This window comes from Panulirus ornatus, chromosome 28 (genome assembly GCF_036320965.1).
Source record: "Panulirus ornatus isolate Po-2019 chromosome 28, ASM3632096v1, whole genome shotgun sequence".
Taxonomy (NCBI): Eukaryota; Metazoa; Arthropoda; class Malacostraca; order Decapoda; family Palinuridae; genus Panulirus; species Panulirus ornatus.
In genome coordinates, this window is record NC_092251.1 from 4,355,406 (window position 1) to 4,368,599 (window position 13,194).

General features: G+C 39.5%; 1 protein-coding gene across 3 annotated transcripts in view; it reads right to left on the reverse strand.

Annotated features, from left to right (window-relative positions):
• LOC139757774 (hemicentin-2-like) overlaps positions 1-13,194 on the reverse strand; it is a 367,317-nt gene that overhangs the window by 122,360 nt on the left and 231,763 nt on the right. The gene's annotated exons all lie outside the window — the stretch shown is intronic.

Consider the following 13,194-nt stretch of genomic DNA (forward strand, 5'->3'; position numbering starts at 1 on the left):
GTGTTTGCCAACTAAAACGAAGCAGAGGAAAGGCTTTACCGGGAGAGTCACCCTTATGGAACCACTGGATAAGGGTCAAGTTGACTATACCACAGTAGAGGACGACGCCCTTCGCCCTCTATTTCTACAAAGTAGGATTACGGCACAACAGAAGGCAAGTCCCAGGAATATGAGAGAGAGAGAGAGAGAGAGAGAGAGAGAGAGAGAGAGAGAGAGAGAGAGAGAGAGAGAGAGAGAGAGAGAGAGAGAGAGAGAGAGAGAGAGAGAGACTCGTGTTCTGAGAATGAGTTGAGGCAGCTCTCAAAATTAGGTGGTTGGGTATCCTCCCTTGTGTAACCTCTGTGTGATATCCATCTATATATCAGATGGCTGACATGCTGTAGGCTTTGATACGTAGGCTTGGGTCTGGGAAAGTATAAGTATATGAATATAAGTATCGAATGACTTGTGTCGGGGAAAATATAAGCATATAAACATATACATCTAATTATAAGTCCAGATACAATAAGAGTCACTTGAGTTGCGAAAAATGTGGTGAATTGAGGACATGGAAGATGATCTCATGATTGCACATTTTGTTGAAGATTAGCGAGCTGGGTTTAGAGAAGGTTTACAAGGGAGGGTGAGAGGATTAGCGAAGATCTGGCTGCTCCTCCCACGTGACGTTCTCTCATCTGGCTTTGGCTACAGTGTAGTGAAATGTCTTTAAATTCAACGATGGTGAAATACAAAAGTCTCCCTCACAGGAAAAGTTGATATGAAGGTTTAGGTGAAAATTCATTGATTATATATATATATACATATATATATATATATATATATATATATATATATATATATATATATATATATATATATATATATATATATATATATATATATTCTCATATTATAAACAAGGACGTCAAGAGTATGTGCTTGCAGAAAGCAGGTACCTGGGAAGCAATTTATTACATGTATGATTATTGCCTGTAGTGGAGAATGGACGAACGGATGACTTCAGATTGCGAAACGAAATCGTTCTCAAGGGCTCCGCCTCCTTCGTATTTACACGAATGAAAAAAAAAATCATAACGAATAGAACAAATATCGTATTTCCCGACGCTGCATTCTACGAAGCTCAGCTGGTCATAAAAATATTTCGGAGAAAGAGCTGGAATTTCTGGGAGAAGAATGCACTTAGTTTAAACAGAATTATGGCTAGTTTACCGGATGCTGTAAACATCTCGACAATACACCAGGCGAGAGACGAAACAACACCAGGGAGACGCGACGCTGGCCCAGATCTCTCACTTAAATCTCCCCATTTTATCCTTCCATCTATCTCGTGACTCGCTGTCCTCACGACCACACACTGTCCTCAATACGTGACGGACGTCTGTCATTTCTGTCCAGCATCGCCCGCGACATCCACACAAAAGTTCGGGCATTTAACCTTTTCCTCAGATGCTCAACAATGGTATTACATCCAAAGGGAGATGAGTGAGGGGCGTTCTGCCAGCCAAATAAAAGAGATGGGTGTCTCACGCGGGCATATATATATATATATATATATATATATATATATATATATATATATATATATATATATATATATATATATATATATATATATATACAAGATTACATTCAATTTCCAGCGATCTCGAGCTTCCTTTACATGCATACGTTTATCTGACGTAAATTACATTATGCATATCACTTCTGATAATGCATTACAGTTAGTAATATATTGTCAAAAAGTGTTAATTGAAAAGTTGCATAGCACCCGCTTTCACGGATTATGGTGCCTGTATTAGTGTTAGGATTTCATTCTCGTTCATTCATTATGCTTTCTCTCATCTTTTACATTTAATGTGTTTATCTTACACTTTTTTGTGCATCCATAATTTCTTGAATATATACATATCTTGAGTTTTATTCTTGTATTTGATTATTTTTTCACTTTTATTTGTTTTTTTCATCTTTAATCTTCTCTTGGCTTTTTTTTTTTTCCATATTTTCCTGCAACTCCGTCTCCCTCCTTTTGTGGCGGAGCGGATTATGCAGAGTCACATTATGATTCATACCATCGCTGGACTCATCATAGTAATGCTATTGATTTCCCTTACCACAAGTTTTCCTATAGCCGATACTCTTTCAAGTAGGACCTCAAAAGAGAAAAAGCAGGTCGCGCCAGCTGCTCGTCTCTTACTGTCTCCCTAAAGTCAATAAATATATATTTTTTTCATTTCATTTTTTGTTTCTTTTCCTTTCTTCACCCCTACCCTCTCGTCCTCTCTCTCTCTCTCTCTCTCTCTCTCTTCTCTCTCTCTCTCTCTCTCTCTCTCTCTCTCTCTCTCTCTCTCTCTCTCTCTCTCTCTCTCTCTCTCTCTCCCTCTTTTGTAACCCTTCCGCGACTTCTTGCCAAAAAAGGAACAAAATAAGTTTGAATGAATCAAAGACGGAATAAGCCAACGGAGGTGATGTCTCCACCACTAGCCTTCCTCCTCTCTCTCTCTCTCCACCAGTACACACACACACACACACACACACACACACACACACACACGCACACACACACACGTCTAGGATTCTGGAAGGGAGTCCCTTAGACATGGCATAATGGAGAACCTCAACTGGAAATGAAGGGAGCGCAAGAAAGGCCTTTACCGGGAGGAGGTTGCAAATGAAAGGTGATTTCCCAGGAGAAAAATCAGAGACAAAAGGACGTCACCTGGAAAATGAGGCAAATTAAAATACCCCGACTGGAAGATGAGGCGGGAGATTCTTAAAGAAAACTTAACTGTAAGAGAGGAGCATAGGTGAGGTTATTGACTGGAACAAGGGGAAGTTTGAGGGGAACTTTCTACCTTACGCGTTTCGTTCCCCCCAAAAAAATCCAGTAAGGACACAGATGAATGACTTATTATTAGAGAAATAAAATGTTTAAAAAAAGTTTGATGACAGATGGATGTGAACTCTATGACTAGAATGAAGGAAGAGCGTGAACTTTATTACTAGAATGAAGGAAGGATGTAAACTTTATTACTAGAATGAAGGAAGGATGTAAACTTTATGACTAGAATGAAAGAAGATGTGAACTGTATGACTAGAATGAAAGAAGGATGTAAGCTGAATGATTAAAGTGAAGGAAGGAAGTGCAGTGAATGATTATGAAGGAAGAACATGATAGGAATAACCAAGGGAGAGGAACATGAAGTGGAAAATAAGAAATAAGAAAGTAAACTGCAAGGAAAGAGCGAAAAGATAATCATTAAGAAAGCAAATACGAGAAAGTAAAAGTGAGACAAAGGGTTAACGAATGAGGAACGTTGACAGGAGCTGTAAAGGGAGAACACGAAGCGAAATGAAGGAGATAAATAAAGAATACTTTCCTCCAACATGATTGATACAGGAGAATCATGAAGCATTTATGAGACACACACGAGAGTCGGGGACACCAGGATGTAGAACTCTCTTCCCCTCCCCTACTGGACGGTAGGTAGCTATAAAGAGGTATTTACAGTGGCTGGAACAGCAATTCTGAGCGAAGATCAAAGAGGAGTAAAAAGAAGTTTTGCCAAATAAAACAACAGAAGAGAAAGAAAGACAGAGGGAGAGAGATGAAAAGAGAAAAAAAAATTCTCCTCTGGACGAAAGACAAGCAAAAAGTGAATTTCTAATTAAACAACAGACACATAAGAATCCAAGCTTAAGACATTAATAGAATAAAAGTCTAAATTAATGGTGGATGCGCGAGGAAAGAATTCCTTAAGAACAAAGAGACAGAAACTTTAACTGCAGGAACACAGGCAATAAGGAGGCAGCGGAGTTCCAAGGACGAGGTAGTGAGAGAGAGAGAGAGAGAGAGAGAGAGAGAGAGAGAGAGAGAGAGAGAGAGAGAGAGAGAGAGAGAGAGAGAGAGAGAGAGAGAGAGAGAGAGAGAGAGAGAGAGAGAGCTTGGATTCAACAACAAAACCTAATTATCCGGCAGTTGGTAGAATGAGGTGATTAAGATCGAACTCGTTAGAAACATGTACATTAATCGAAACGAGGGATAAAGAAAATGCAGCTGCAGTGTTCACAGATGCACTTGTTAATTGGGAAGGATGAGAAAGGAAAGCCAAGTTAATTAGTTTACAAGAGACGTCCTTCAAACTAATCCTAGCCAAAGGAGACTTAGAAGACTTGAACCTATAGAGATTTGTTCATATATTTTGGATAAAGTTTCAAATGCCTTAAGGCGTTAGTAGACACTTAGACGTACATTGATTTCAACACTAATGTTACCATCAATGACAGCTGATGCTTGATACTTAATGGCAATAATAAATTAGACGTATCTAATGTTATTCAAAATTCATTTCTTTTAGTGATTATCATTTTCAGTGCCCTGCCTCTTGAGCCTTATATATTTTCCTGGTTAACTGAGTGTGTGTCTCTCTTCAGCCAGTGCTAATCATGGTAAATGAAATATGCAGAGGGGGAACTGGCAGTTGGAAATTAGACGCTAAAACGATCTCAGGTCACCCAAGATTAGCTTAGGAGTAGTTTAAACTTGCTCCTCGTACCCGACCTAACTTGACCCCACCTCCCCTCAAAAAAAAGAATGAGAAAAAAAAAAAAACGAGGAAAAGAAGTTTCAGGGCAGAGCATTTTCTGTGTGAGGTATAGAGACTTGTGTGGTGGTGCATCCTTACGATATAACCCGGTGAGGAGGAGGTATGGTGGCCTCCTCCTCCTCCTGTACCCAGGAATCACTTATATCTTCTATGGGGTTCTGTGCAGCGCTCAGGAAGACAGCCACGTCCAACGAGCGAGACCGTAACTAAAGGAGTGATGCATTTTCATTGATGGACACACGATTACACGTCCTGAAACACACACACACACACACACACACACACACATTCAGAAAATGGTTAATGCAGACAGCATACATAAACATAAGAATTCGTATGATAGAGAATGTTTAAGGCATCGGGCCCCACAAATATAAAACCCATCCCAGTATAGTACAAATAGGTAATCATACGCACATGGCACGTATGTACACGTAGAGAAAATGTCAAGAGACGGGGCAACAAAGGTGTAAAACTCTCTCCCTGTACAATACAAATAAGCAATCACTAATAGTAATTACTATGCTGATGCAAACAGACGTACTGATACGTCATCACAATGATATCCTTATTCATCAATTGATTCTTGACTTAAAAGTATAACCAGGTTAAATATAGTTTCAAGCAAACATATACACGTGAGGTAAAAAAAAAATATTTGAACTGATGTGTATCTTGATGATCATATTTCTGGTTTGCATACCATCACCGAAGTCAATACTCAAGCTAGTAGTACAGACCCATGGTGCAATCCCCTCTCTGTGGCAACATCCGCGGAAGGTTTAAAAGACACGACAAAGAATGAGAAGAAATACACAAGCAAGCGAAAGCATTTCGCAGGCTTACTTACACTCAAGCGAACAGCCACACCAGACAACATATATTCAGGAAAACAAGAATATAGTGGGACAGGCACGAGCTGAAAACATACTCTCAAGTTACAGTATGAATATATTATGAAATTCAATCAACATACGATGAATCAACACGACTGTAAGCGTGTGTCCGTCAGACCAACTTGAATTTAAAATGGCACACAATAAAACCAATTTAGATTCAAACAAGCATCAGATTATGATTGTAAATCATCAAGGAAGTATAACTATATAAACTGTATCTAAACCATCACAGTACAATTAATGTATACACTTAAATCGGCACTGGTGTCTGAAAAATATCAACTCTAAAAAAAAGTAAATGTTTGTACAACACCAACATTTTCTTTTCATCTTTATGAAAACAGAAATATGATTCGTGTTCTAGTGATGTGAAGTGTTACACCTGTTTTGTATATCTCCAACACGGAAACTGAAATTTCTCTGATACATAGCTACAATATTCACAAGAAAAAAAAACAGAGCTTTTCATATGTCAGCTTTGAAATAAGAACGACGATATGATATCACTTTGCAGACCTGCTCATTAAAATGGCGAGAGTTAATTCAGTTCAGTTCATTACCCTAACTATACAACGCATCGTTAGCCTTATTATAGATGTTCCCGTAATACGTCTTCCCCTTAATACCGTCGTTTCATTTCTTTATATCTTATCTATATTTCTAATTCCGGAACCCCACCCCATATTCTCTAAGGCTCCTGCCGCGTTCGGGGCCGCACGCCACACAGTAGCAGGGTAAGGTGGTGGCTCTTGTCCCACTCGTGGTGACATTAGTATGCATACTTTTCATACATCGGATGGAACCTGTAACTCCAACTTCCATACGAATCTATATAAGACCATGTGTGTCAGACGACCCATTCATTCAAGCATTTAAAAAAAACTGTCAGATCGTTGTGAAAAAAAATCGAGAAAACATTGAAAGCGTTACACTACTGCGTTATCATGGTTACATAAAGCTGGAGAAATGTGTTCAACACAAGCTCCTTTTTTACAGGCGACCAGACAACGAACCAAGTATTACAAGCAAGCAATTTCGTGCAGGAAATATATTGCCTTGCAACGAAATGAACCTCTGAAAGAACCAACCATTTTGTCTGTTTTTTAAACGACTCCATTATTTCCTGTAACAGAGAACATCAACAGGCAGATTATTCCAGTTCTCATTTACCTTATAAAGAAATACTTTCCGTTATCGCTGTGAAATAGTGCACTTCGAATCTTTTTGAAACTTTCATTTTTAATCACAGGAACGCTATATATTTCGAAAAGGTTCTGTGTCAATGTTATTACGATGCTGACAATAGTTAAAAGGTATTCAATATGTACTTCTTTTTTTTTTTTTCAAGCGGGTGCTTTGTTTTAGATTATTATTCTCTTTCCCATTTCATTTTAATTTTCCTATCTTTCCCTCAAAGTAATCCTAGTGATCTTCCAATAGACCCGTCCCAAACTCCTCAAAATCCCAGAACCCGTTCAATAGATATTCACAAAACTCTAAAGGAATCCCTCACAAAGTCTTCGTCTCCTTAAGGACCGAGCCTCCAGGCTATAGAGTCAGGAAGGATATTCGTAGCTTTAACCCCAGTCTTCTGGTGGTCTAAGACCCACATGTGGACCACAAGCAACTGCGCACATACCTCACAACCAACTGCGCACATACCTCACAACCAACTGCGCACATACCTCACAACCAACTGCGCACATACCTCACAACCGACTGCGCATATCCCTCGATGTTGAGCATAAAATGTGGTACAACTCCTGTTCCTGGAAGATATAATTAATTTTTCGATATTCTCAGCATTATTAATTGAGGCAATCTAAAAACTGTGAATCTTCCTGAAACACTGAAGACCACGTCTCCTCTTTTACCTCAGGAAACTGACCTTACTCGACCTCTTCGTAGTCACGGAAGCTCAAACGTAGGCCATCTCTGCCTTAATTTACATCATTTAGGCAGAAGATGAATCTTTAGATCGTGTGAGTGGATTTCAGCATTTCCTATGGTGCACGTACTTCGGGGTATTGCCTTTGAGAATGGTACATGCAACGCGGGCTTGACCCGAGAATATATGTTTAGCCTGACGATATCATTGTACGAGGGGGAAATGTGATTCTCTTACTACATTCAGAATCTTGAGTGGAAAGTTAGGTTGAAGGAGGCCGGTAATCACCCCTGTTGATCTGATTGGAGGGGAAAGATAATGCTATGCCTTTGAGGGATGGAGAGAAAGAAGGTAGAGGGAATGAGAGTGATGGAGAGGGTGAAAGAGATGGATATTGAAGATTGGAGGTGAGGGTCTGTAGGGATCTGGGAAGTGGTGGAAGCAAACACCAGCTTGAATCTGTTGCGTTTGTAGCAAATTCTGCATAGAGGATATGTTATCGGCATATGAAACACACACTGAGTGAAGAACACCTTGGTAAAGTCTATCATCTATCTATCCTTTACTTTTGCATTCCTACAACATGACTGGAACTTATTAGACGAGAGAGAAAAACAATATAGAACTGTTTTTGCTTAATATTTTTCCCATTCTTTCACAACTATATCAGGTGTAGGCTAGGGGTAATATACAGCGAAATGCACGATACAGTCGGCGCGGTTCTGCGCTATAACGTATTCCCCCTCAATATCCTTCAAATATATTAAGCCATTATGACAAATAATACAAATGGAGGCTGATTTATCTGTTTAACACTGGGCAAAATATCACGAAAATATTTCGGAGGCCCTGGAAACACCAGGGTACATGGACAGTATCGTTTTACTTGCTTGTTATGACGACACAAAAGCCCCAAACCTAATGATTTATGTTACTCTATCGCTAGTTTAATCTAATGGTGATTCTGGGACTAAAACTCTTGCACCCTGATGTGCAAATGAATGTAACACATATATCTCTCTTTTCATTTTTCACATTTTCGCTCACGCAGGCACCGAATACAATAAAAAAATGCTTACCTTTTTTTTTTTAACGAATTCATACTTTTGTTTCTTATTTCCTCTTTAAAACTTTTGCGTAAATACTACATACAGCTTATATGCTCCTTCGTTGCACAGTGTCTGTCTTAACCTTTCGTCTCTTACGTAATGTCGTCGCTTTACGTATTTCTTGATCCGATATTTGACATTATGCAGCAAGGGTAATTTATGCAGATTCTTTGCTTGCAAATTGAATATGAAAAATACTTCTTCATACTTGAAACTCGGCTGCCGACATTTTTCATGCAAGTAATTAAAGAAGTTTGTCTCTCTTTTCTCGACGGTGATAGGATCTTTATATATATATATATATATATATATATATATATATATATATATATATATATATATATATATATATATATCCCAGCCAAGGAGCGTGTGTGTGTGTGTGTGTGTGTGTGTGTGTGTGTGTGTGTGTGTGTGTGTGTGTGTGTGTTCCCCAATATGTGTATGCATAAATGTGTTCATGATATATGCAAGAACCGATATCTTCCCTCCTCTTCCTCCCACTATCGAATAGAACCGTCAGTCTACTCATTGTCCCCCAGCGATCTTCCGCAGGTTGCTGATAAGATTGAAATCTCGTCTTCCTTATCTGGTGTGGCGTTGCACCTGCCTGATATGCATCGCTTTGGTGTCCTTGGTGGTCTCACATTCTTCCCGGTCCGCTGGAAAATCAATAATGTCCGTCCACTGGTCTTCTGTTTCATTATAACTGTATGTTTCATGACTTTTTATCCTCGTACGAATCATATTTTCGACTCAGGAATAACTAGGACAGACATGAACCCAGCCAGAGCACTTCTGTAATTCCAAGAACGCAGTACGTTGCGGCAACACAAGACCCTTACCGTCCAAACCACTCCATAATCCACAAGGTATATATATATATATATATATAAAGGCTACCCCCTGCCTCACATTTAGAGGATCTTCCCTTCCAGATTCCCTTTCTCAAATCAAGAATGATACTAACACATGTACATCTCGACAGGGCAATAAACAACTGCCTTCACAGTACTAAATTCTTCACCATGCATACACCCACCCGAAACTGCACTCCCCAGGCATTTACGGGTGACACTTTCTCGTCTGTTTTCTGGACACCAATCATCTTTCGAACATTACAAAAACTGAGTCAAGATATCACAGGAAACCAACATACCCAACATATGACTGCTATAACGAAGATATCGAACGCTTATTCCTCAACTGTCTTGCACCCATCCCACCCAGACATAAACACATCACCACACTTATCGGTCTGTGGACCCGTCTGGTGGACGTGGTTGATTTCCTCGGCGCTGCAGGAGCCCACTGGTGAGTGTTCTGTGGCCTATGCAGAGATGGGTATATTTGATGGTATAATCTACTGAGATATGTTATCATCGTTCATATATCTAATCACATAAGAGAAATTTCATTAATATTTACATAATGAGATGTAAAGAATAAGCTGATAATGATTTCAAGTTAATTTATGTAATTATTGAGCTTATTTCCATGCAATTAGGTCGTGGTCAGAAACAAATTATAAGATTTAGCGTAACTTGTTGCTTAAAAGAGAGAGAAAGTATTCGTATTCTAATGTATACCATAAGGGAACACCCTGTTTATCATAGCAAGATTAAATCTTTTATTTTCTTTGTTAGAATCAGAACATTTAATATAGGATATCACAAATGTTTATCAAACACGTCACATCGTCAAGAATATTTTCTTTTAACTGTGAAATGATAATTTGGTACCACAGGTAATATTATTGCGCCTTAAATCATTCTTTTTAAGAGCAACCGTTCGTATAATACCCGGGAGGAAGATTATTTTCAGGGGTAACTCTTGCAAATGTTTTCTAAAACTGAATAAGATTGTATAATCTACGAAATTTGCATCGCAACTGCAGCACGTTGCGCCATAAGGTGTCCTCAGGTTTCCCCACAAGCCAAGAGGAGGTCCGAGAAAACGAAAGGAAGTTATAAGGAAGTTCTAATTTACAAAAGGTGGGCTCGACCTGGGAAAAGTTTTTAGCTGACCTGGTCGTGGTTCAAGAGAGGTCAGAAGGGGGCCCGGGCTGGTGACTCCACAGGTCAGCTGTGCTCCAGCTAAAAGTTAGTGTTGAGATACTGGCGAAGGTAAGGCTAACAATGGTGGTGGCGGTGGAGGTAGTGGTGGTAGTGCTAGTGGGTGGTCGTGTGGTTAATGGTGGTGGCGGTGGAGGTATTGGTGGTAGTGCTAGTGGGTGGTGGTGTGGTTAATGGTGGTGGCGGTGGAGGTAGTGGCGGTAGTGCTAGTGGGTGGTGGTGTGGTTAATGGTGGTTGGGTATGTGCAAGGTGATGGAGGTATGTGGTCGGTTATGGACAATAGGAGGTTGATATGGTTCGTTTGGTGTAGGCTGTACGTAATTTACCTTGGTAATATATGGCTGAGGGAGGATAGTTATACACGTGGTAGATGGTGATAAGATAACAGCATTCTGTGATGATAGTTACAATGATAGAAAGCGATTGGAGAAGATGTCAGCCAGAGACTTCCCATCACCACAACCAGTGTCTCTCTCCATCACCGCCAGCCCTTTCATTTTTTTTTTGTACACCACCGTCGTCCACAACACTGTCTTCTTCTCACACAAAAAACTCTCGTTACTGCTCCATCTAGTTCACCCCCTGCCCTCCCAAGGGGCCTACAGTACTCTGCTACAGCCCCCAGCACACCTCCTACGCACACGAGATCCTGTGGTGCAGAAATTAGCGCTGCGACCTACCATTTAAAGGCCCCCGGAGTTCGATTCCTGCTGTCCACATTTCTTAACGAGGAAACAGTACAAGCAAAAGGCATGCAAGGTTTTAAAAGTTGTATGATAGTAGAGATGGCTCAAGGAATTAAAACTCTCTCTCTCTCTTTCCCTTGCAGTATATATATATATATATATATATATATATATATATATATATATATATATATATATATATATATATATATATATATATATATATATATATATATATATATATATGTATATACATGTGTATGGGGGGGGGTTGGGCCATTTCTTCCGTCTGTTTCCTTGCGCTACCTCGCAAACGCGGGAGACAGCGACAAAGTATAAAAATATATATATATATATATATATATATATATATATATATATATATATATATATATATATATATATATATATATATATATATACATACTTTACAGTTATTTTTAATCAGGCCTTTTTCATGGACTGTAAATCAACCAACCCTGATTGACGAAATTAACTACCTAATTATCTATCATATCCCATAATTGATTTGACCAATCACTTCCATAATTACAGGATCAGGAGACTGTGCACCATACGGCATAGCAGTTGGTACATTGCCCTGTCAGTACGGTGGAACAATCTGTTGCAATTGGTGCAATATGGGGACCAACCAGCGTCACGGTATATGGACCAACTGATTGTACAATAGGCAGGTGGTCGTGTGGGTCCAAGTGTTTTTATACCATTTTTTTTATCGAGCAGAGGGTGGGACATTGCATGGACCAGGACAGTGGTGGTTGGGTGGTGCAGTGTGTTTGTTTGTTTGTGTGTGTGTGTGTGTGTGTGTGTGTGTGTGTGTGTGTGTGTGTGTGTGTGTGTGTGTGTGTGTGTGTGTGTGTGGGATTCGAGGTTAAAGTTACCCAACTACTGACGGTCGAGGCACATACAATAACCATCGTACCGCCAGACTCATAAAAGTTAGATTGCCTCCTCCTACTTGACTAGACTCCTGATGGCTCACTATATAACCATCGGCTCCCTATTGACTCGTTTCACCCACCACTCCCTTGTCTTGGTCTCCCTTGGCTCTCTCTATTTTTTTTTTACTATCTTATCTATTTATCGTAATTGTGAAAATCTGATTAGAAATATCCCAATCAACCACAAACCAGGAAAAAAAAAGTTTCAAATAGGTGTTCGATTATGTTACTTATAACACCCCTGTTTCAGAATGATCTGATCCCATTTCCTCCTGTTTCAAAAGGACCTGATCCCATTTCCCCGTTTCAAAAGGACCTGATCCCATTTCTCCCAACTCATTCCTACCAGACGAAGGGATTTTCTAACTTTCAGACAACATAATAGTTGATCGAGTCAGTATTCTCAACAAACCAAGTTACCTTTTCCTTGACTAAGCAAGCCATTCTTAGAACGAGGCTATACCTTCATACCCCACCGCCCTCCCTAAAAGAAAAAGAATAAGAAAAAACTTAGTCTCAACTTTAATCTTTAAAGTGTATCATACAAACTCTATGAAGCCATTCCAAAGTGATCTGACAAGAGCCGATTCTTCACCAGTAGACCTCTTAGACATCCCCAGAACCACTCATCTGTGTCTACTGCTACACCTCCTCTACACCACCCAATACATCTCTAGACAAGGCTAAATTTGACCAGATCGAGTTTGGTATTGATGTAAAGAAGACTCTACATGATGAGTGCAAAGCAAAGTCTGTAATACAAAAGTCCCTTCACTCAGGACTTGCATAAGGCATCCTTTCATACAGACTTTAGAATAAAAGGTAACTTTTTGCAGTCAAAAACACCACAAGGGTAAATTCAAAGGTGGTAAGATACACAAACAGATGGGCCAACACGAGTTCGAAATTCTCCCTTCAATACACAAATATTAATAGCAAAAATGTAATACATACGCACACACACATCACA